The sequence below is a fragment of the Diabrotica virgifera genome, chromosome 1 (genome assembly GCF_917563875.1).
Source record: "Diabrotica virgifera virgifera chromosome 1, PGI_DIABVI_V3a".
Taxonomy (NCBI): Eukaryota; Metazoa; Arthropoda; class Insecta; order Coleoptera; family Chrysomelidae; genus Diabrotica; species Diabrotica virgifera.
Window position 1 is genome coordinate 68,442,431 of NC_065443.1, and position 26,768 is coordinate 68,469,198.

General features: G+C 34.0%; 1 protein-coding gene across 2 annotated transcripts in view; it reads left to right on the top strand.

The window, feature by feature from the left end:
• The window catches only part of LOC114335365 (esterase E4), a 110,887-nt gene that overhangs the window by 12,385 nt on the left and 71,734 nt on the right, over window positions 1–26,768 (top strand). The gene's annotated exons all lie outside the window — the stretch shown is intronic.

The following is a 26,768-nucleotide window of genomic DNA, read 5'->3' on the forward strand; positions in this document are numbered from 1 at the left end:
CATTTAAAAAAAATCATTAAATTCATTTTTATCATTCCGAAAATATTTTTCTAAAGTAGGGTCATTTTTGGCTTATAAACAATTTGAATAACTTTGTTAATATTGACTCTAGACTAAAACTACTTAGACCGGGCAGTATCGTCGCCCCCGCTAGCGAAATTATTCCGATTCGATTTTTTTCCACAAACTTACTCAAAAAGAGGTCCTTATAATATATATCCACAGGGTGCCGAGCGGTGCCGTGGTCGAAAAATTGTTTAAACAATTTTTTTTAAATAAATTCACAAAAATAATTTTTTCATTTCGAATAAAATTTTTTTAAATAAACTGGCTTATTCTTAGCAAAAAAGGTCTCCTGTCATTTTTTTCTAAAATTGATTGTTGTCGAGTTATATGCGATTAAAAATTTGAAAAATGCGAAAATGGCCATTTTCAAGGCTTAATAACTCGATTAAACATTATTATTATGACATTCAAAAAGTCACCAAATCAAGTTTCAAGTCCCTTCTTCAAGGTCCTGAAGAGATTTTTGTCATTATATTATTAGAAAGCTGTTATTTTTAAACATAAACAGTTAGCGCTATAGTCCAGGATTTATCGTCGCCCCCGTTAGTGAAATTATTCTGATTCCATTTTTTTGCAGAAACTTACTCAAAACGTGGTCCTTATAACATATATTTTTATAATTCACAAAAATAATTTTTTACCTCGAACAAATTTTTTTTAGATAACTTGGGACATTCTCAGCAAAAAATGTCTCTTTTGATTTTTTTCTAAAATTGATTGTTGTCGAATTATACGCGATTTATAATTTGAAAAATGCGAAAATGGCTATATAACTCGACAACAATCAATTTTTGGAGAAAAATCACAAGAGACCTTTTTTGCTCAGAATAACCCAAATTATCTAAAAAAAATCGTTCGTAATAAAAAAAATATTTTTGTGAATTTGTTTAAAAAAAATTGTTTAAACAATTTTTCGACCACAGCACCGCCTGGCGCCCTGTGGATATGTTATAAGGACCTCGTTTTGAGTAAGTTTCTGCAAAAAAATGGAATCGGAATAATTTCACTAACGGGGGCGACGATGCATCCTGGACTATAGCGCTAATTGTTAATAATTAAAAATAACAGCTTTCTAATAAAATAATGACAAAAATCTCTTCAGAACCTTGAAGAAGGGATTTGAAACTTGATTTTGTGATTTTTTGAATTCCGTAATAATAATGTTTAATCGAGTTATTAAGCCTTGAAAATGGCCATTTTCGCATTTTTCAAATTTTTAATCGCATATAACTCGACAACAATCAATTTTAGAAAAAAATGACAGGAGACCTTTTTTGCTCAGAATAAGCCAATTTATCTAAAAAATTTTGTTTGAAATGAAAAAATTATTTTTGTGAATTTGTTTAAAAAAAATTGTTTAAACAATTTTTAGACCACGGCACCGCCCGGCACCCTGTGGATATGTTATAAGGACCTCTTTTTGAGTAAGTTTATGCAAAAAAATCGAATCGGAATAATTTCGCTAACTTTTGAATTTGAAAATCTGGTATTTTTACACGAATTTTCAAAACAAATTTCGTCTAGGTTAATTACGGTCAAAGTTAACCACTTTTTTTTATTTAATTCACAACTACTTTGTTTATAACAATTAAGCAACCTAATTAGCGCTATTTTGAAGTTCAAGGTATATAGTTTATGCGCAAAGTTTGACTCAACTTTGAACTTCAATGAAGTGGTTAATAAAGCTTTAAAAATTACATCCTAACGAAATCGATTCGTGGTCGGTGGAGGGGAATAATTATTACAATCCGTGCACTGAAAAAATGAATTGATTCTTCAAACATATGCTGCAATTAATATCTCCGGAGCTTCTTGATGGATTTTGATCATAATTTTTTTAATTTGTATGTACTCGTAGTCTTGTAGAGTACGTTATGTACACATATCCCCACCTAACATTACAAAATGTTAGGGGGAACCCTCCTTCTCACTCAAGGATATTAAAAATAGATTACGACCGATTCTAAGACCTACCGAATATACATATATAATTTCATAAATTATTAAAAAATAGGGGTTGGTGATAGAAGAGTGAAAATTAAGAGTTGTATGTATTTTTTAATTCTACACCATACAAAATTAAGGTAGACAATTTTGTCCAAAAAAAAACAAAAAAAAACTCAAGGGGGCAACCCCCCTTACAATTTATGGGCATGAAAAATAGATTAGAACCTATTCTCAGTCCTAGAGGATATACGTGTAAAATTTCATAAAAATCGGTGAAGTTGTTTCGGAGGAGTATGGTAACTAACACTGTTACAGGAGAATTTTATATAAATATAAATTAAATAATAAAAGTGGCTAACTTTGACCGCAATTCACCTAGGCAAAAAGTTTTTTCTTCTAAATTCGTGTAAAAATACCAGCTTTTGAAATCCCAAAGTAGATTTACTCTACAGTCAATATTAACAAAGCTTTTCAAATTGCTTTTAAGCCAAAAATGACTCTATTTTCGTAAAATGTTTTCGGAATGATAAAAATGCCTTTTTATAGATTTTTTTAAATGTTTTGAAAATATACGTCTTCTTCTTTCATGTGCTTTCCACAGAATGACTGTATCATTATTATTTTCTGAACAATAACATTGCAAAAAAATGCTCTTTTAGATAAACAAATTGAATAAAATTTAAACTAATTAACGAATCGTCTTGAAATTTTTTTTGCATGATATGTACTGGTTGTTTTAAGGTTTCATGCAATATCAAAGTCTTAAGTTAATTTTCGCCAAAAGTTAAAGCAAAGGCTATAGCGGGATAAGATGGTCAAAAATGCCCCCGCACCGATCACCCCCGCTACTTATATAGGATATAAAATTATGCCCTTATGCAAATTTTTAGCTTCCCAGAGGTCCTAAAACTTTTTAAATCAAGAAGAGAAAAATTGTTAGGTTTTATTTTTTTGTGAGCGCAGTTTTACTTTAAAAAATCTAAAAAATATCAAGAGGTTGTATCTTTTAAATACAAAACAACCTGATTTTTTTTCAGATTTTTGTAATAAAAAATAAGCCCAAGAAAAATTTTTGAAATTTTTAAAAAAAATTTAGGTTATGATAATATGATTTGGCCAACTTTTAAATAGTATTTTTTTGTGTACTTTTTGCCGTTCTTTTGAATGGCTGAGGCAGAATTTTTAATATCTGAGCTGAAAGAACGATAAAATCGAAAAAACCGTTTTTGGCTGTCACGAGATGCATCTCGGGAGAGCCAATTTTAGGATTTAGGATCCTGACTACAACAACTGAAAAACTACTAAAAGTGTGAATTTTGTCATAAAATTTGGTATGTGGGGTTTTAATATTATTTGTAACAACTTTTCCAAATAACTTTTTTCGATATCTCTAACGCGAAGCAAATCGACTAGCATATCGAAAATTCACCCTGTTTGTAATAGGCCGCGTTTAAAACTTAAAGTTTAGTTGACTATTTTAAAAATTGTGAACCATCACCCCGTATGACTGTGCAAAATTTCAAATCTGTATATATTTTGATAGCCGAAACATAGGGGTGTCTTCATCTTAAATGCGACAAACTGTGTCTTATCAATTTGAAAATTTATTGCAACTAATATAGTCGTATTTTTTATGGATTAAAAATATAAAATCAAAATACTGACTAATTCACTAATTTTATCATAAAAAGTTCAAATTGATTGCATTGAAGTATTGAACCAATTAATGTGTAGTAATATAATATAATATACAGAGTGAGTTTTATGTATGGAAACCCTCAATTATCTCGGAAATGGATTGCACAATTTTTATAGATTGTGGTGGGTAGGGGTTTTCTAATGTGGCCGATATTATAGTAATACTTATATTGTTGTCAGATCTTCCGTTTTTCTGAATATCTAATTAACTTTCTTATTTCAAATGGAACACTATGTATATTTTTTGCATTTTGAAGTCCTTAAGAAATACTGATTATTTTCCATGTTATATTCCCTATACCTAAAGGCCATAATTTCGGAGTTATTGCTACATTTATTTAAAAAAACTTTTTAAACAATTTATAAAAATCAATTTTTTCGGCCTGCCTAGACATTATTTTAGGTTCTTCGGACCATTGGGAACAAAAAAGTTCTTTTGTAATTTTTCTCTAAAGTTAATCGTGTTCGAGTTATAAATAATTTAAAACTGAAAAGAAATCGAATAATGACGATTTTTAAGGTTAAAAAACACAAATCAAAAATATTATTTTTGAAACTGCGAAGTACAGAAATGAACGTAAAATAATGCCTACACGGGTCTAAAAAATTGATTTTTATAATTTCTTTAACTTTTTTTTTAATCAATGTAGCAATGGCTCCCAAACTATGGCATTTAGGTATAGGGAATATAACATAAAAAATAATCAGTATATCTTAAGGACTTCGAAACGCAAAAAAAGTACAGGGTGTTCCATTTGAAATAAGAAAGTTCATTAGATTTCCAGAAAAACGGAAAATCTGAAAACAATGTAATTGTCACTGTAATATCAGCTGCATTAGAATACCCCTACCCACCAAAACCTATGAAAAACGTGCAAGTCGTTTCCAAAATACTTCAGTGTTTCTATACATAAAACTCACTCTATTATATTATAGTAATTATTAGTACGTTCTTTAACGGTAAAATATTGCAAAAGCTCTAAATTTTAAAGTGCCGATATGTGTTTTTGCCCCGGGGGTGCTTTTCACCCCTCTTGGGGGTGAAAAAGTATTCGTCCAAAGTAAGTCCAGAAATTGATAAACTGACTAATTTTAAGTAACTTTTATTCTATAGAGTTTTTTTCACTAAGTCAATACTTTTCGAGTTATTTGCCAGTGAATATGTTCATTTTTTCAACAAAATAACCACACTTTTAGACGGTCTTTTACAAATAACTCAAGTAGTACGTATTTTGTCGAAAAAACATGTATAGCAAAAATATAGCCTGTAAAAAATTTTAAAAAATGGTGTATATATCACGTTTCTACACCTAGAAGAAGCAGAGTTATAGCTAATTAAAAATAGGTTCATATTCGTCAAATTCCAAATGGAATAATTTAACTTGAAATAACCAAAAATGAAGCACATTTCGGGGAAAACTCATTACAACTTATTTAAAGTGTTTAAAAAAACTTCATTTCTGTTTTATAAAAAAATTTCTAGCATCAAAATAAAACAAGTTACGCTCAAAATAAAGTTAGGCCCTTTTTTTGGTAAAAAAATCGGGAAAATCACCCCCTAATTAGTATCTCAAATGAACTTAATCGTTACGACTTTACAAGTTTCTTGACTCGTGTATGTATTGTTTATATATTCTTTAAGTTTCATCGGTTCAAAGTCCTTATTTTTGAAAGGGATGTAGTTAAAAGGGGTTGAACGAGTCACTGATCACGAATGTATGCAAATTTAGTAACACCAATTCTCAACCAATTTTTGTCTAACAGAAAAACAAAAAAATACATGATATTCAGAAAGGCAATGCTGACTTTTTTTGTTTTTCGAGATTTTTGGTATCTCTAACAATTTTTAAGTTATTTTGAAAAAAAGCATATTTTTCAAAATTAACATTTTTAAAAATTTTATTTTAAAACCAAATTTTTTCCAAAATAAGCATTTTGAATCGAAGAAACTTACAGATCATATAAACACAACATAAGTAAAATAATTTGTGGGGCGGTAACGATTAATTTCATTTAAGTTGCTAATTAGGGGGTGGTCTTCCCGATTTCTTTTGCCACAACAAAAGCGACCAACTTTATTTTGAGCGTAACTTGCTTAAATTTAATGCTAGAAACTTTTTATAAAAACAGAAATAAAGCTTTTTTAAACACTTTAAAAAAGTTATAATGGTCGTTTTCCCCAAAAAGTGCTTAATTTTTTGGATATTTCACTTCGAAATATTCTATTTGAAATTTGATGAATATGAATCTATTTTTCATTGGCTATAACTCTGGTTTTACAAGGTTCAGAGACCTAACGCGTACACCATTTGTTTTACTTTCTTACAGGCTATATTTTTGCTGAGAACGTTTTTTTGACAAAATACTTACTTTTTGAGTTATTTGCGAAAAACCGTCTAAAAATGTAATTATTTTGTTGAAAAATGAACATCTTCACTCGCAAATAACTCGAGAAGTGTTGACTTGGCGAAAAAGCTCTATAGAACAAAAGTTACTTAAAATTAGTTATTTTATCCATTTCCGGGCTTATTTTAGATTTATATTTTTTCACCCCCAAGAGGGAGTGAAAGTCACCCCCAGGGCAAAAGCACACATCGGCACAATATCACTTTTTTTCTTTGACATGCAAGCTATGCGTATGCCAAATTTCATGTAAATCCAAGCGGTTCTTTAAAATTTAGAGCAAAAACCGTGAAAGAATGGACTATACATATAATATTATTATATTAATACGCATTAATTGGTTCAACATTTCAATGCAATCAAGTTGAACTTTTTATGATAAAATTAGTGAATTAGTCAGTATTCTCATTGTATATTTTGAATCTGTCAAAATTACGACTATATTATTTGCAATAAATTATCTAATGGATAAGATACAGTGAGTCCTATTTAAGATGAAGACACCCCTATGTTTCGGCTATCAAAATATATACAGATTTGAAATTTTGCAGTCATAGAGGTTGATGGTTCACAATTTTTAAAATAGTCAACTGAACTTAAAATTTTTAAAAGCGGTCTACTGCGCGAATCCACAAACAGGGTGAATTTTCGATATGCGATTCGAGATATGAGATATCGAAAAAAGTTATTTGGAAAAGTTGTTATTGTACAGCGTGCCTACTTAAGTTGGAACCATATGGAAAACTTTTTTATTATTAATTTTACGAAAAAAGTTATTCTTTATAAAAAGTTCTACATGCCCCAAAACCTAAGATTCAATCATCAGATATCAAATTTTCTCAATATTATACGAGGTATGTCAAAAAATATGAATTTCGGTCAAGGGTAAAGTACCTTTATTTCTCTCGTAATATCGAAAATTCTTATAATAAAAAGTTGTTTGGAATTAAAAACTAAGATCAAATATGCAATTACATGCTTCTAATTAAAAAAAAAAAATTCTCAAATTTATGGATACACATCGTTTTTAATTATTACAAATATGATAACTCGTTTATTATTCATTTTACGAAAAAAAGTTATTCTTCATAAAAAGCTTTGCATGGTCTAAAATCTAAAACAAAACCATGATATATCAGCTTTTATTAATTTTATACGAGGTGTGTCAAAAAATATGAAATTCGCTCAAGATTTTAGTATCTTTATATTTCACAATATTTCAATTAGAAGGATGTAATTGCATATTGAAACATAGTTTTTAATCCTAAACAACTTTTTTAATAACCGTTTTCAATATTGTGAAAAATAAAGGTACTTTACTCTTGAGTGAAATTCAAATTTTTTGACATACCTCGTATAAAATTATTAAAATGTGATATCTGATGGTTGCATCTTCGGTCTTAGGATATACAGAGCTTTTTATAAAGAATACCTTTTTTTCGTAAAAGTAATAATAAAAGAGTTATCGTATGTGTAATAAATAAAAACGAAGTTAGTATCAATAAATTTGAGAAAAATTTGGAAAATGTTTTTTTCCAATTAGAAGCATGTAATTGCATATTTGATCTTAGTTTTTATTTCCAAACAACTTTTCATTATAAGAATTTTCGATATTGAGAGAAATAACGGTACTTTACTCTTGAACGAAGTTCATATTTTTTGACATACCTCGTATAATATTGACAAAATTTGATATCTGATGATTGAATCTTAGGTTTTAGAGCATGCAGAACTTTTTATAAAGAATAACTTTTTTTCGTAAAATGAATAACAAAAAAGTTTCACATATGTTTCCAACTTAAGTAGACACGCTGTATATATTATAACCCCACATACCAAATTTTATGACAAAATTCACACTTTTAGTATTTTTTCAGTTGTTGTAGTAAGGATCCTAAATCCTAAAATTGGCTGTCCCGAGATGCATCTCGTGACAGCCAAAAACGGTTTTTTCGATTTTATCGTTCTTTCAGCTCAGATATTAAAAATTCTGCCTCAGCCATTCAAAAGAACGGCAAAAAGTACACAAAGAAATACTATTGGAAAGTTGGCCAAATCATATTATTATAACCTAAAATTTTTTTGAAAATTTCAAAAAATTTTCCTGTGCTCATTTTTTATTACAAAAATGTGAAAAAAATCAGGTTGTTTTGTATTCAAAAGATACAACCTCTTGAATTTTTTCAGATTTAAAATAAAACTCACAAAAAAATAAAACTTAAAAATTTTTCTTTTCTCGATTTAAAAAGTTTTAGGACCTCTGGGAAGCTAAAAATTTGCATGAGGGCATAATTTTATATCCTTTATCGAAAACATAAGTATCGGGGCTGATCGGTGCGGGGGCGTTTTTAACCATTTTATCCCGCTATAGCCTTTTTTATTTTCGAAATTTTATTCTTATTTTGCAATTAGCGAAGCAACAAATGATCGGACCAAAATTCAAAAACTGCCATTTTGAACCTTTGCTCATCTACTAAAAGGTGAACACTCTAAATAAGAGATTTAATTTCCCTATTTTTACCTGTAGCGATTTAAACGAAAAAACTGCCATTTTTGACGCTTATTTGTTAATAACTAAAATTCTTGTCGGAACTGTGACAGGCATTTTTGTATTTATAATGTATTAGGTATTATATAGTATGATACCCAAGTAGTATAGTTTTTTTTTCACACAGTCACACCCAAAAAACCAATTTGCAACCTGGCTGCTCACGTGTCCCGACAAAAACCTTATTTCTCTGGACTAATCAGTCGATTCGGCTTTGACAGGAACCGAGGGTGATTTTGAAGTTGGGTGCGTTTCGGTGATTTCGATTATTTCAAGCTCTGCGAACTGCTATTTTGATTGACTGTCGAGTATGATATTGCGGACAGTATAATAACCGTAGACAAGGTGAATGATAAAGGTATTATTTTCAAATTTTACTCTTTTATGACAATTTTAACAAAATTAAATTAATTTAAATATTATTATGTAGGTATTCTCCAACAACCTCATGATAATATCCCAACTGGTTTTTCCTCGTGATTTACTATGGAATCACTAACGCGAGAATTTTACTGTCACCATTGCACGTGGTTGTCTTTTAAAAGACAAATCACGTGTTATGAATTTTGTGACTGATATTCTTAAGTTAAAGTTGAATCCATGTAATCGAATGAACTATCTCTCAATAAAGTCGTCCCAGGAACGCAACTCATAAATATTGCCAATATCATTTTAAAGTCTTCTATGAGTCAGATTAAACTAAATTATTGGAAGAATTTTTTTACTAATCAACAAAATTCGTTTAATTTATTAATATTTTATATTTCCATAACGACCTCCGAAGTGGAAGTCGAAACGTCTATAAATTTTATTTTTAAATTAAATTTTGGCTTATTTCCCAATAAAATAGTTAATTATATAATATGCCACAAAGAATCAGATTTAGAACAATATTAAGTTCAATGGTTAGGTAAATATTAAAATTATTTATATCTTATTCTTCTTCTTAAAGTGCCGTCTCCTCAATGCAGGTTGGCTACTACAATTTCAAACTCTTCTCTGTCTTCAGCTGTTCTTATTAGCTGTTCAAAATTTAGCCCTGTCCATTGTCGGATGTTTCTGAGCCACGATAGTCTTTTTCTTGCTAGTCCTCTCCTTCCCTCGATTTTTCCTTTTACTATAAGTTGAGCATATTGGTACTTATTATTTCTCAGTATGTGGCCTAGGTATGATGTTTTTCTAACTTTCACTGTGTTGAAAAGTTCTCTTGCCTTGCCTATTCTATGCAGCACTTCTTCGTTTGAGGTATGCGATGTCCACGAAATTTTGAGAATTTTCCGGTAGGTTCACATTTCAAAGGCCTCCAACTTACTTACGGTTGATGTTTTAAGGGTCCATGTCTCAACTGCATCGAGAAGAGTCGACCAGACGTAGCTTTTTAATAAACGTAGTCGAATTTCGAGAATATTCGAGAATCACAAAGCAGTTTTTTGATTTTTTCGAAGGATTTTCTGGCCTGTTTTATTCTCGATCTTATTTCTAGATCAGAAGCGGTAAACATACCAACGCGATCTCGACGCGATGGCGTTCACGATCGCGATCGCGATACGACTCGTCTCAAACAATCGAGTGGATCCGCACATACTTGTCGCGACCTGTTGGCGATCAAAGGAATTTGTGCAGCGTTCTGACGGCGATCGCGACGATATAATTAGTTAGCGTTCAGAACTCAGCAGTGGTGCAACGTTTCAAATAAAATGGATATCGAAAAACTTATTGAAATTGTAAAAAACATGATATATTGTTCGACATGTCCCACCCAGATTATAAGAACGTGCGTATTAAAAATAAAATTTGGGATCAGATTGGAAATGAATTAAATATAAAAGGTAAGTACTGTTTTTTATTTGTTTGGAATCATACAATACTAAAATAAGTAACGAATTTTTCACGTATTTCAAAAGTTTCGTTTACTGTTCTTCTTCCGTCAACCGCCAGATTATCAACTGCTGGTAAAGGAATATTAGAGTTTTCTTGTAAATGCAAAAATTGCTCGTCAGTGTTTCTTGTGCGCAGCAAATTGTGCAATAAGCATGCTGCCTTCACAAGTTTTGTAGCTGTTTGAACTTTAAATTCTAGAGGTCTAAAAAATAGACGCCATTTATGTGGCAATATTAAAAATTCATTTTCCACTACGCGTCGGGCTCTGCATAGATGATAATTAAATCTCTCTTTGCTGTTGTCATTTCATGCCTGTCTCTAAGAAAATGGCCTCGTTAAGTAAGGGCTTAGTGTAAAAGCTTCATCGCCAATTAATACACATGGAATCTCTTCATTCTCATCAGCTAATGGTCTGTTGGTTGGTATATTCATGGTTTCATTTGCAAATTTTCTGTCCATAGCCGATGTCTCAAAAATACCACAGTCACTATTTTTACCATAACCACCTACATCTATACAAATAAATTTATATTCTGGGTCAACAATTGCCATAAGAACTATCTAAAAATTTTTTAAATAGGAAAAGTAATTTGGTCCACTCTTCTGGGGACATCTGATGGTCAGGTGTTTGCCATCTATGCTTCCTAAACAATTGGGGAACTGCCATACATTTTTGAAGCCTAGGATTGATTTTTCCCATATTTCTTCTGTTGGCTCTGGCATATAAATCGGTTGTAACCGGTCCCATATAGCTTCAGATGTTTCATCCACAATATTTGCAACGGTTGAAAATCCTAACCGAAAGCTGTGCCCAATCGTTTTGTATGAATCACCGGTAGCTAAAAATCTAAAACAAATTTTTTTTAGTTTTATCACGTTTTTTTATCAAAATTTTTTCAAATTTACTACCGAATGATATTTTTAATTTAATCACCTATTTTAGTTTTTTACAGGTGAAGATCTGAAGAAACCCTAGAAGAATTTGAGAGACTGCTATGCAAAATATCTCCGTTCTGAAAAGACTAGAACTGGACAGCAGGCGAAGACTCAGATCCTGGGCTTTCAGAATCACTGGAACTACTTAATGAAGAAGTCACTACGCAGAACGAGGCTTCTCTAACGGAAGAAAACTTATCGATTGAGAAGATCCATGAGCAAGACAAACAAATATAAAAGTTACGTACCAAAATAAAACTTTCGCAAGACATTCAATACTCTTCAGTTGATAAAGTTATATCTTTTTTAAATAAACGGCACAGTAATTGTGAGGAAAGTGCTGACGAAATAGATCTAGTATTTCGGGGTTACGCAGCGAGCGTTAAAAAACTATCACCACAACGTCAGACGCACATCAAATATCAGATAGCTAAATTAATAATGGAAGAGGAGTTATCTCAGCAAGCAGAAATGCGACCAGGAACAAGTAATTCCTTCAGCTCATCTCCTGTATCCTCCAATTTACCTCTTCATTCACCAAACGATGAACAACATGTTTACAATGAAAGACAAGATGATTCTAGTAACAGCCATTCTTCTGCACAATGGTATGAGAATTTTGCCCGCAGAATTACAAAAATATAAATATCTTTATTTTTATATAAGTTTTCTTGTAAAAATTATTTTCTCTCCTTCTAGATTTGATATTTTCGAATAATTTGTTTAACGTATTTTGTATGAATAAATAAAAAATACGCTTACTATCTATATATTATTAATCATTGATACTCTCTATAACATTGATTTGCAACGAAAAAGCATGCAGAATTTTGTAGTTCCTTAAAGTAACAGCTAGTCGTTCTGTGGCATCAACTGGTTCCCTAAAATTTGTTTGTTGTTTGGTGATGTCATTTTTTATCAGATCTAAAATTTCATTAAAACTTTAAAAATTAATTTTGTAATATGTATAGAAACGGTTCTCATCTCTGCGAAGTTCCAGGTACAATTTATGAAATTCTCCTTGTTGCTTCCGCTTCAGGTTAATATCATATACCCAAACATCTCTTCTTTTTCTGCAAAATAATCTACCTAAATAACTGCATATTTAAAGGGAAAAAATAGAACGCCCTCGGATAGGACTTTTCAACGATTCTCATTTGTTTCTAGCTTCTGTCATATGACGTATAATCCGTGTATAATATTAATATACGACATATGATAGAAGCTCGAAACAAATGAGAATCGTTGAAAAGCCCTATACCTTTAATTAAATTTCTTTCTTTTTCGGAATTGATTATGTTACATACCTTCGAATTTGATTGAATTGCCTTTCTCCATCCAACAATACTGCAACAAGCAATGCTTCTTCTTCTTGTAAATCGCACATTGTATGTACTATAATATATTTCCAACTGTATTATTGAATAATTTTATACTAATGAAATCGCAGGTCGCTATCGCGCCGATGTGTTCGCTGTCTACAGAAACCGAGATCGCCATCGCGATCGTGGTCGCTTAGATGTGTTCTCCGCTTAGGCTGCTATCGATCCAACATCCCAAGTACTTAAATCTATTGACTTGTTCTAAAATGTGCCCATTTATTGTGCAAGGTTGAGGTACGTTTTGGTTTTATCGGATTGACATCACTTTGGTTTTTTTAATGTTTATTTTCATACCAAATTGCTCACAGGTCGAGTTGGTCTTGTCGATGGGTCGTTGTATCCCAAGTCGGAATCCGCAATCAACACCGTATCATCAGCGTATCTGATGCTGTTGATATTTACGCCATTCACCTTGACTCCATCCTTGGAGTCCTCCAGTGCCTCTTTAAATAGAAACTCGGAGTAAAGATTAAACAGCAGAGGCGACAGTACACATCCTTGTCTAACTCCCCTCCCAATTTCTACTTCTGCGGATGTGGAACCTTCAATCCGAACTCTGGCGTTTTGGTTGCAGTACAAGTTCTTTAGTAAATTAATGTCTTTTCCATTTAAACCGACTTTTTGCAAACGTTCTAATATTAGGTCGTGTCTCACTCTATCAAATGCTTTTTCGAAGTCTATAAAGCATATAAATATATCTATCTTTCTGTTGATCGTAGCATTTTTGCGCTTCTTCTTCTTTAAGTACCGTGCCCAAATTTTTAGGCGTGGGTAGCTTCCATAACAATTTGCCGATATCGTTCTCGATCTTGTGCGGCATGTAACAATTGATCTGCTGATAAGCCAGTCCATTGACGAAGGTTTCGGAGCCATGAATATTTCTTTCGACCAATTCCTCTTTTTCCGTCGATCTTTCCATTGAGTATTAACTGCAGCATCCTGTATCTGCTACCTCTCATTATATGCCCCAGATATTCAAGTTTTCTCTTTTTTATCATCTTCATTAAGTCACTTTCGCCTTGACCTACTCTGTTTAAGACTTCTCTGTTTGAAATGCGTTGAACCCAAGATATTCTGAGCATTCTACGATACGACCACATCTCAAAGGCTTCTAATTTGTTCATCATGTTAACCTTCATGATCCAGGTTTCACATCCATATAGTAATACAGGATACACATAACATTTTAGGAACTTGATTCCTAGTTGTAAATTCAGCTGAGAGTTGCTCAGAATAGATCTAAGTTTCATAAATGCTCCTCTTGCAATATCTATACGAGTTTTAATTTCTTCATCCGGATTTAGTGTCTCGTTTATCCAACATCCTAGGTATTTAAAATGGTTAACTTTTGTTATTGATTCATCACTGACAATTAGTTACATAGGGCCGACGTCTTGTTTACTAACCACAAGTAACTTTGTCTTTGTTGCATTTATGTTAAGTCCGTTATTGGAGCATTCTCTAGTGACTCGATCAGTAAGGAATTGAAGATCTTCGATATTTTCAGCCATGATCGCAGTGTCGTCTGCATATCTGATGTTGTTAATAGTTTCTCCCCCGATTCGAACTCCACATTGTCCTTCCAAGGCTTCATTAAAAATTATTTCTGAGTATACGTTAAACAAAGTTGGGGATAACACACAACCCTGTCTGACACCTCTTTGAATGCAAATTTTGTCTGTTTCTTTGCCGTCTACCAGAATAGAAGCTTCTTGATTCCAATATAGATGTTGTAAAAGTCTCAGATCTTTATCATCTATTCCAATCATTTCTAGATATTCAAACAACCTATCATGTTGAACTCTATCAAACGCCTTCTCAAAATCTATAAAGCAGACGTAAATTGGTTTCTGTACTTCCCATGATCGTTGAAGTAATGTTAACATTGAGAACAAAGCTTCCCTTATTCCCAATCCTTCTCTGAAACCGAATTGTTTGTTTCCCATTGTCTCTTCACATCTCTGCTTGATTCTATTAAGAATTATCTTAAGAAGTAGCTTGAGAGAGTGGCTCGTGAGACTAATTAGTCTAAAGTCTTTACATGATGATGTATGAGGTTTTTTTGGGAGTGGAATAAATGTAGACTCCAACCATATCTGTGGTATCATTCCAGTCTCGTATATATGGTTATAAATGTTTGTTAATTGTGAGACATTATCGTCATCCAGAAGATTGAGCCAGTCTGATGGTATTTGATCAGGGCCTGGAGATTTCCCATTTTTGCTCTGTTTGATGGCTTTCTCTACTTCCGCTTTTAAAATACTAGGACCAGTATTCGTATACTTTGTGGTGTTAAGTGGTGGCCTCGTATCTAGGAAGAGCTCTTTTATATAGTTAGTCCATTCTTCCTTTTTTTCATCCAAGTCGAGAATTATGTTACCTTTGGAGTTTCTCATAAAGTGAGGAGTTCTTTTTCTCTGAGTGTAGGTAATTTCTTTAAGCTTTTTATGTATATTAAACTCGTCATGTTTTATTTGTAGTTCTTCCATTTCACGACATCTTTGTTCCATCCAGTCCTCTTTTGCTCGCTTAACCTCTTATCTTATTTGTCGATATATCTTTCTATACCGAATCTCGTCTTTGTTTTTCCAATTTCTTCTTTGTTGAATAAGGTCTAGTATTTTATCGGTCATCCAATCCTTTATCTTTATTGGGTCTTTTTCTGGTTTCAAAACTTCGTTTGCTATGGTGACCATGGCGGAATTCATGATATCTAGATTTTGACCGATATTTTCTTGTTCAGATCTTTTTAACTGTTTTTTAATCTCACGATTTATCTTATTTCCGAACTCATCTGCTATTACGGCATTTCTTAGGAGTCGAGTATTAGTTTTCTTCTGCGTTGTGGGGGCTTTTATTCTTTTTAGTTTTAGTTTGAATCCAGCACAGAGCAGATTATGGTTAGTTGCTGCGTCTGCACTTGGGTATGTCTTTGCAGATGTAATACTGTTTCTAAACCTTCTATTAATGATAATGTAGTCAATTTGATTTCTGACTATCTTTCCCTCTTGATCAGCTGGAGATTTCCAGGTATATAGTCGTCTTTTAGGTTGCTGAAACAAAGTATTTGCTATAATGCATTTCTCTTCTTGGCAGAACTGTATTAGTCTTTGCACTCTTTCGTTCCTTTCTCCAAGTCCATACTTTCCGGTTATATCTTGTGTGATTTCGGCACCAACTTTTGAGTTGAAGTCTCCCATAATAATTGTAGCTTCATGTTTTTTTGTGCTTCGGAGAATTTGTTTAATTTCGCTGTAGAATTGCTCAATTTCTTCATCTGGTTTGTCAGCTGTTGGTGCATAGACTTGTATTATATTAATATTCAGCAGTTTATTTTGCAGCTGAATCATCATGATACGATCATTGAAGGGGACGAAATTTCGGATACAGTTACGAATTTCTTCTTTGAAAATGATTGCGACTCCGTTACGTCTGGGTCCTTCTGCCTTTCCCGAGTGGTATACAATGTATCCATTACTCTCAAATATGTTTGACCCTAGCCATTTCGTCTCGCATATACCTAGGACAGGAATGTCTAGTCTGGCCATTTCTAGCTGAATATTTTGTAATTTTGCACCTTCAAACATAGTTGTTACGTTCCACGTAGCTATCTTGTGGATTTCCACGACACGGGGTTTTCGTGTGTTGACGACCTGAGAGGCCCGTGGTCTCGTTGTGATCTTCCTCCCCTGCCGGATCTTGGATTCCGAAGTCCATGATCATTAAATGTATGTATAGTTTCCTTATCTGTCATGGGAAGCTGTACTAGAGATATCCACAAGGATCTTTAATGTAGTGGTTTCTCCTGGCCTTCTACATCCTGATGCCGTTGACCATTTCCTGGTTCCTCCGCCTTTGAGACCGATTTCTCGGTCTCAGGACAACAGAGTGCCCTACCACTCACCAACTCATCCGCCCGAAGCCGTTGGTCAGTAAGTGGGGGATTGCTTATACCGGCAATCATTCGGTGAGAAGTATTGATAGAGTGATAGAAGTAAAAAATAGTGACCCGTCTGCCCTCGGAAACCTAATAGCCATTCGGGGTCGGAAAAAGTAAGAATTGGCCAAGTGAGGCCGATAGGAAAGATTAAAGAAATTTTACTCAAGACAAGTTGAAAGAGAGTAAAATGTGAAGGCCCTCATGACTCGCCAGAAGCGACTCATGAGACATTTTTGCGCGAGAACTAGTAAATTGAAGAGGGCTTCTCTCGTTCCCATGCCGGCCTCTGAATCCAAACTGATCGTCTCCGATGATTCTTTCGCACTTTTTATAGATACGATTATGTACGACTTTTAATAGGACTTTTACTGCATGACTCATAAGGCTTATCAAACGGATCTTATTGCAGTGTTGTGGGTTTGGCTTTTTCTGTAGTGGAATGAATATTGACTCTAGCCAGTCTGGGGGTATTTTAAATTAAAACTGACTGTATGACTTGTACTCACTTCTAAATAGGTCAAACCGGCAAACAGGTGTATGTTCTCAAAGAAATTGAACTCACAATGGTTTGACGCAGCCATGTTGTAATTTTAAAACTAAAAGAGAATTTAGATGTGAAAAACTGTTAATTTTAAGGGTTTTATGCCCGATATCTGTTGCTTTTGCCCAGTATCCATGATTTTTCATCTGATTTTTAACAATTGCTCTTCAATGAAGGATTTATAATAGACGAGGCTCTGATGATGGCACGTTATGTGTTGAAAGTACTTAGCTGATTATTGGGGTATTTTACCTGTATTATAAATGCGATTGAATAAAAGGACAAATATTTCGATATTTTCTTCGCTGATTAGTTTCAACGTTTCTGGGTAAATTCCATCTGGACCTGGGCTTTTATTTGTTTTGAGTTGATTAATTGCATTTAGAATTTCGGATTTCAGAATTGCTGGTCCTTCGTTGTAATTTTCCAATTTTGGTTCTTCTCTTATGTCATGAAAAAGAATTTTAATATAGTTTTCTCATTCTTTCAGTTTATCTTCCGTTGATTCTAGCAGTTTGCCATCCGTGTTCAGCATGGTGTGAACAGTTGTTCGCTTGGTGGTTGATGTAAACTCTTTTACCTTTTTATGTAAATTAAAAAAATCGTGCCTTTGTTGCAGTTCTTCTATTTCGGCGCATTTTGTTTTCAGCCACTTCTTTTTTGCTGCCGTTATTTTTTTTTTCGAATTATTCTATTTAGTCTTTTATATTCTCCATCCTGGTCATATTTTCCTTTAGATTCTCTTCGTTTGTCCATTAATTGTAAAATCTCATCTGTCATCCATTCCTGTTTGTTATTTCTGGGTGATAATTTTAGATGTTTTTCTATTGCATTGTTCATTTGTTCTTTAATAGTTTTCCGAAGAACGTTTATGTCATCGGACTCGATAATTCTGTGGTGGTCAATATTTCCTAAATTTTTATTTAATTCTTGATTTACTGTGTATTGGATGGTGTCGTTTTTCTATAATCGGATGTCTAGTTTGTGTTGAAGTTTTTGTTTCTTTATTAGTTTCCATCTTGCGCGCACTTTTACAACAACAGGATTATGATCCTTATGATCGGAATTGATGTCAGCTCCAGGATATGTTTTTGCACTGATGATAGCGTTGTGATATCTTTTGTTGACTAGTGATGAGCAAATCAAAAACAAGACCAAGACCAGGCTAGTCTTGGTCTTGGTCTTGTTCTTGCAAGCTTGGTCTTGGTCTTGGTCTTGCAGCTAAAAGGCAGTCTTGGTCTTGGTCTTGGTCTTGCACTAGCCGGTCTTGTTCTTGGTCTTGGTCTTGCTGCAAGAGTCTTGCTGGTCTTGCTTTTTTGGTAGTAATAATTTGAACCAAACAATTTCGAATAAAATGTACATTGAAACAAATAAAGATGTGAAGAATGAACTATATGCTTTAAAATTTTAAAATAATGTAGAATGTAGTTTCAAACGGATACCAATTTTAACATTATACATTCACCTAATTATTTCTTTAAAAAGTATGTTTCAAATATAAAGGTTTATTTTCAAATTTCAATTTTAAGTTGAATTGAGACACAACCTGCTTTTTAATGTCTATTAAGCTAGAAAGACCATTTCATACGGGAGCCATGAGACACACCCCATATTTTTTTGCTATTTTATTGCTAATTTATTACGCAAATTAAAAATTTATTGCTTCATCCCCTTCAGAGAAACAGGTGGCCATTCCAGCTTAATATTAAGCTAGAAAGGCCAACATTCATATATCCGGAACGAAAGTAGATAGAGAGTTGCTTCCGGCGGCCTATTTTATTGCTAATTAATTGCTAATTTATTACGCAAAACAAAAATTTATTGCTTCATCCCCTTCAGAGAAACTGGTGGCCATTCCAGCTTAATATTAAGTTAGAAAGGCCAACATTCATATATCCGGAACGAAAGTAGATAGAGAGTTGCTTCCGGCGGCCTATTTTATTGCTAATTAATTGCTAATTTATTACGCAAAACAAAAATTTATTGCTTCATTCCCTTCAGAGAAACAGGTGGCCATTCCAGCTTAATATTAAGCCATGGAATCCAACATTCATATATCCGGAACGAAAGTAGATAGAGAGTTGCTTCCGGTGGCCTATTTTATTGCTAATTAATTGCTAATTTATTACGTAAAACAAAAATTTATTGCTTCATCCCCTTCAGAAAAACAGGCGGCCATTCCAGCTTAATATTAAGCTAGAAAGGCCAACATTCATATATCCGGAACGAAAGTAGATAGAGAGTTTCTTCCAGTGGCCTATTTTATTACTAATTAATTGCTAATTTATTACGCAAAACAAAAATTTATTGCTTCAACCCCTTCAGAGAAACAGGTGGCCATTTCAGCTTAATATTAAGTTAGAATAGCCAACATTCATATTTCCGGAACGAAAGTAGATATAGGGTAGCTTCCGGCGGCATATTTTATTGCTAATTAATTGCTGAAAGATTGAGTTTACAAGAATTTACAAACTCACCCCCTTCAACCCCTACCGTTATCATCATTCCCCGGAATCCACAAAAAGTGAAAATAACCAGTTTAAAGAGCTAAAACCAAGTACGTATTTTTTGCTCATTAATTACTACATGTCTAAGCCAAAAATGAATGTTTTGCTTCCTCCCCTAACGAGCCACAATGGCTGCAGCGGTTTAATACTTAAGGCTGCAATACTCAACACTCCTATTTCAGGAAAGAAAGTAGATAGAGGGTCGCTTCTGGCGGCATATTTAATTTTTAATTAATTGCTGAAAGATGGGTTATACCAGTATATACAAACTCACCCCCTCCAACCCCTACCGTTATCATCGTTTCACGGATTTCACAAAGCGTGAAAATAATCAGTTTAAAAACTTAAAACCAAGTGGGTATTTTTTTCTAATTAACGGCTGCAGGTCTACGCCAAAAACCAATTTTTTGCTTCATCCCCTAACGAGAAACAATGGCTACTGCGGTTTAATTCTTAAGCTACAATACCCAACACTCCTATTTCAAGAACGAAAGCAGATAGAGGGTCGTTTCCAGCGGCATATTTTATTGCTAATTAATTTCTGAAAGATATGGTATACAACAATTTGCAAACTCACCCCCTCCAACCCCCACCGTTGTCATCATTCCCCAGATTTCACAGAAAGTCAAAATTACTAGTTTAAAAACCTATGACCAAGTGGGTATTTTTTTCCTAAGCAACTGCTGCAGGTCTACGCCAAAAACGATTGTATTGCTTCATCCCTTATCGAGCAACAATGGATACTGCGGTTAAATACTTAAACTACAACACTCAATTCTCCTGTTTCAGTAACGAAAGCAGATAGAGCGTCGCTTCCGGCGGCCTATTTTATTGCTAACTAATTGCTTATTTATTACGCAAATTACAAATTTATAGCTTCAACCCCTTCAGAGAAACAGGTGGCTATTCCAGCTTAATATTAAGCTAGAATAGCCACCTGTTTCTCCGAAGGGGTTGAAGCTATAAATTTGTAATTTGCGTAATAAACAAGCAATTAATTAGCAATAACTGGAAATTGAAGCAGAAACAGGAGAATTGAGTGTTGTAGTTTAAGTATTCAACCGCAGTAGCCATTGTTCCTCGTTAGGGGATGAAGCAATACAATCGTTTTTGGCGTAGACCTGCAGCAGTTGCTTAGGAAAAAAATACCCACTTGGTCATAGGTTTTTAAACTAGTAATTTTGACTTTCTGTGAAATCCGGGGAATGATGATAACGGTGGGGGTTGGAGGGGGTGAGTTTTTAAATTGTTGTATACCATATCTTTCAGAAATTAATTAGCAATAAAATATGCCGCTGGAAGCGACCCTCTATCTACTTTCGTTACTGAAATAGGAGAATTGAGTGTTGCAGCTTAAGTATTCAACCGCAGTAGCCGTTTTTACTGGTTAGGGGATGAAGCGATAAAATCGAATTTGGCGTAGACCTGCAGCAGTTGCTTAGGAAAAAAATACCCCCTTGGTCTTAGATTTTTAAACTGATAATTGTCACTTTCTGTGAAATCCGTTGAGCGATAATAATGGTAGGGGTTGGAGGGGATGAGTTTGTAAATTCTGGTATACCCAATCTTTCAGCAATTAATTAGCAATAAAATATACCGCCGAAAGCTACTTTCTATCTACTTTCTTTCCAGAAATATGAATGTTGGCTCTTCTAGCTTAATATTAAGCTAGAATAGCCACCTGTTTCTCTGAAGGGGTTGAAGCTATAAATTTGTAATTTGCGTAATAAATAAGCAATTAATTAGTAATAAAATAGGCCGCCGGAAGCGACGCTCTATCTGTTTTCGTTACTGAAACAGGATAATTGGATGTTGTAGTTTAAGTGTTCAACCGCAGTAGCCATTGTTGCTCGTTAGGGGATGAAGCAATAAAATCGTTTTTGGTGTATAGACCTGCAGCAGTTGCTTAGGAAAAAAATACCCACTTGGTCATAGGTTTTTAAACTAGTAATTTTGACTTTCTGTGAAATCCGGGGAATGAGAACAACGGTGGGGGTTGGAGGGGGTGTGTTTGCAAATTGTTGTATACCATATCTTTCAGAAATTAATTAGCAATAAAATATGCCGCTGGAAACGACCCTCTATCTGTTTTCGTTCCTGAAATAGGAGTGTTGGGTATTGTAGCATAATGATTAAACCGCAGTAGCCATTGTTTCTCGTTAGGGGATGAAGAAAAAAATTGGTTTTTGACGTAGACCTGCAGCTGTTAATTAGAAAAAAATACCCACTTGGTTTTAAATTTTTAAACTGATTATTTTCACTCTTTGTGAAATCCGTGGAACGATGATAACGGTAGGGGTTGGAGGGGGTGAGTTTGTAAATTCTGGTATACCCCATCTTTCAGCAATTAATTAAAAATTAAATATGCCGCCAGAATCGACCCTCTATCTGCTTTCTTTCCTGAAATAGGAATGTTGAGTATTGTAGCCTTAAGTATTAAACCGCAGTAGCCATTGTGGCTCGTTAGGGGAGGAAGCAAAAAATTCATTTTTGGCTTAGACCTGTAGCAATGAATAAGCAAAAAATACGTACTTGGTTTTAGCTCTTTAAACTGGTTATTTTCACTTTTTGTGGATTCCGGGGAATGATGATATCGGTAGGGGTTGAAGGGGGTGAGTTTGTAAATTCTTGTAAACTCAATCTTTCAGCAATTAATTAGCAATAAAATAGGCCACTGGAAGCAACTCTCTATCTACTTTCGTTCCGGATATATGAATGTTGGCCTTTCTAGCTTAATATTAAGCTGGAATGGCCACCTGTTTCTCTGAAGGGGATGAAGCAATAAATTTTTGTTTTGCGTAGTAAATTAGCAATTAATTAGCAATAAAATAAGCCACCGGAAGCAACTCTCTATCTACTTTCGTTCCGGATATATGAATGTTGGCCTTTCTAGCTTAATATTAAGCTGGAATGGCCACCTGTTTCTCTGAAGGGGATGAAGCAATAAATTTTTAATTTGCGTAATAAATTAGCAATAAAATAGCAAAAAAATATGGGGTGTGTCTCATGGCTCCCTTATGAAATGGTCTTTCTAGCTTAATAGACATTGATGATGATACATTAAATAGCATATGATATAAAAGAAAAAAAAAGTGAAAAAAAGAAGAAAAAAGAAAAAGTTATTAGATTGGTTACATTTTATTTTATTTAGAGCAAATACGCGCTTTATTTAATTATACATACTTATATACAAGGCAAAAGCAAAACTGTGTTTTTTATGTGGAGAACAAATTAAAAAAACCTTCAATTTGAACCAGATGTAAAATTCCTATTGAAATGATGCATCGAAGGTGAACACTGATTTCTCATTAAAAAAAAATTATTTTCAGTTCATATGAACGTTTAACCTATAAAGTTTGTATACATACTTAGTAAACATTCTACATATACAGGGTGGCTGAATAGTGTGACAAAAAGCTCGATATCGGAAACTGTTCATAATAGAGAATAACTAAAAATAGAAAAATTAAAGAACATAATTTTCCGAAGAACCCAGTATCGCTCAAAAAAATTTCATTATTTTTAGCTTTTAAGTTGCAATTAGAAACAAATATGGCGAAAAATCTATTATACTGGAAACTGTTGAATTGCCATAGAAATAATTTTATTTCTGTTTCTACATATACGGTTTTTTAAATGTCATTTTTGGATACTACAGAAACAACGTCATCAGTATTCTTTTCATAAAATGTGTTTTTATATGACAGTCTAATATGAAGCATTTTTTTTTAAATTCGATTGTGCTCCCCTTTTTTTGACGTTAGATTGCTTTTTTTGTTATTTGAGTGGCCTGCTTACGTTAAATACCCTGTAATTACTGTTGTAAAATTATAAGATAACGCTATAAAAGTTAGAAGAGGAATGTTAAAACCAATTCCCCTTAATCTGTTTTACTACCGATCAAAGTATATAATCAAAATTGTTGATTTTTAGCTTAAAATATTATGTATTTTAAAAATTCGATATTGTTTAAGATTTATTACAATGTCAGTATATATGAAAATGTCAGCGAATTGGTACATGGAACGTCCAGGGACTGATCCAAAATCCTGGAAAGTTACACATAATTGAAAAAGAAATGGCAGACCACAATCTTTCGGTACTGGGACTCTCAGAAGCTCACTGGAGAAGAAAAGGGCATTTTAAAACAACTGCTGGCAACGTCGTCTATTTTTCAGGCCCAGATAACAAAAGTACAAATGGAGTCGCAATAATTGTACCCTCTAAACTTAACAACTGCGTAATTGGATATAATACTATTGATGACAGGATAATATCCCTTAAAATGAGAATATCCACCAATACCCTACACCTTGTCCAGGTATACGCTCCTACAACAGCTGCACAAGAAGAAGACATCAACAGGTTCTATGGTTGTTTAGAAGAAACTGTTCGCGCTATTCCGAATCGTGAACTCGTCATAATTTTAGGAGATTTTAACGCCAAAGTGGGGTCATCTAATGAAAATATTGAAGGAGTGCTGGGCAAAAATGGACTAGGACAGAGAAATGAGAATGGTGACCGTCTAGTGGAGTTCTGTGTAGAACAACATCTTACAATTACAAACACATTATATCAATATCATCCACGGAGATTATACACATGGCGCAGCCCAGATGGACGAACAAGGAATCAAATAGACTACATCCTAATAAGATCAAGATGGAAATCGTCGTCCATCAACTGTAAAACATATCCTGGCGCAGACTGTGGAAGCGATCATCAACTCTTGGTATTGAACGTTCGACTTCGTTTTAAAGTCCCCAAAAGAAGACCCCAGAGAAAAGTCATGTTTCTAAGTCCATCAAAAATCAATGACTTCCGACAAAACCTAGAAGATGCTCTTTCTTTAGACCAAGTAGATAATGACCCTGAGAACACTTGGATCTATCTCAAAGATAAGGTAATCGAGGCTGCAAAAGACTGTGAGGCAGCGGTTTCCACTGGCCGTAAGCCATGGATATCCGATAATACGTGGACTGTGATTCAACGCAGAAAAGCACATAAAACTAGATACGGAACAAACGATGAATACAGAGCGTTATCGAGAGAAATCAGAAAACAGTGCCGCAAAGATAAAGCTGATTACATCTCTCAAATATGCAGAGAGATAGAGGAACATGGCTGTCGAAATGAACCGAGTGACTTATTCCAGAAGATCAAACTCCTTACCAGAGAGTTTAAACCTCAAACGTGGTCTGTAATAGATAAGGAAGGTAATTTAAAGACCGATACTGATGAAATATTGGAAACATGGCGAAACTACTGTGGCGAGCTATATAAAAATAACGAGGTATCAGCAGAAAATCAGTGGCCTTCTGACTACCCTAGAGAACCTACTGTCTTACTCGCTGAAGTCAAAGATGCAATTAAATCACTAAAGGGAAATAAATCCCCAGGCATTGATTCAATACCATGTGAAATACTACAGTTACTAGGTGACAAAGGATTACATATCATCCATTCTATCTGTGTCGCTGTTTGGAATTCAGGAAAATGGCCATCTGATTGGTGTACCTCAATTTATATCCCACTACACAAAAAAGGAACTACTACCAGATGTGAAAACTACCGCACACTGTCACTAATAACACATGCTAGTAAAATCTTGTTGCATATCATCAAAAACAGATTAAAAACCTATCTACATTACCAAATACCTCAGGAACAAGCGGGGTTTGTAAAGGGTAAAGGTACAAGGGAACAAATCCTGAACCTGAGACAACTCATTGAAAAGTCTAGAGAATTTCAAGTACCTATGATTATATGCTTCGTTGACTACCAAAAGGCATTTGATTGTGTAAGCTGGATAAATCTGTGGTCAATTTTAATAGAAATGGGCGCACCAATGCACCTGGTGACACTTATTAAAAATCTATACCAGTCTAATATAGCGACAGTACGACTAGATCAGAAGTTCTCAAACCAATTCAAGACCGAGAGAGGTGTTAGACAAGGATGCGTGTTGTCACCTGACTTATTTAACATTTATGGTGAACATGTCATGATGATGGTTTTAGAAGGATGGGCCGGTGGAGTAACAGTAGCTGGTAAGAAAATCTCCAATTTAAGATTTGCTGATGACTCTACACTTATAGCAGCAAATGAGCAAGAAATGTTTGATCTTCTGCGAAGAGTTGAGTACGAAAGCAATAGAGTTGGTCTGAAAATCAATAAAGCTAAGACAAAAATAATGGTGGTCGACAGATTTGACACTATTCAACTGACTAACATATTACAGGAATACCAGATAGTAAACACCTTTGTCTATCTCGGGTCTAGTATAACTAACGATGGTAACTGTGAAGCAGAAGTTCGGAGACGTATTGGTATGGCAAAAAATGCGATGAGTCGCCTAACTAAAGTTTGGAAAGACAGATCTATCTCTCAAAATATCAAGATGAGACTGGTGAATGCCCTTGTATTCTCAATATTTCTATACGGAGCAGAGACTTGGACTATTCGCGCATGCGAGCGCCAAAAAATTGATGCCTTTGAGATGTGGTGCTGGAGAAGAATGCTGCGCATACCTTGGACAGCTCATAGGACAAACGTTTCCATTCTAAACCAACTCAATATTAAAAAAAGGCTGTCCACAATATGTCTGCAACGAATTCTGCAATTCTTTGGTCACGTAGTTCGCAGAGGTGACGACAGTTTGGAGAGATTAATTGTTTCTGGAAACGTTCCGGGGAGAAGATCAAGAGGACGATCACCAACTAGATGGTCTGACCAAATAAAGCATTCAGCTGGAAACTCATTCTGCGCAGCTCTTAGAGCAGCTGAAGATAGAGACCAATGGAGAAACATTGTTAGGAATATTGGAAGAAATCACGATCCTCAGTAATGGGGAAACGACAGGAGAGAGAGACAGTATATATTATTGAACTAAAAAAATAAAGTTAGATAATAAAAACCA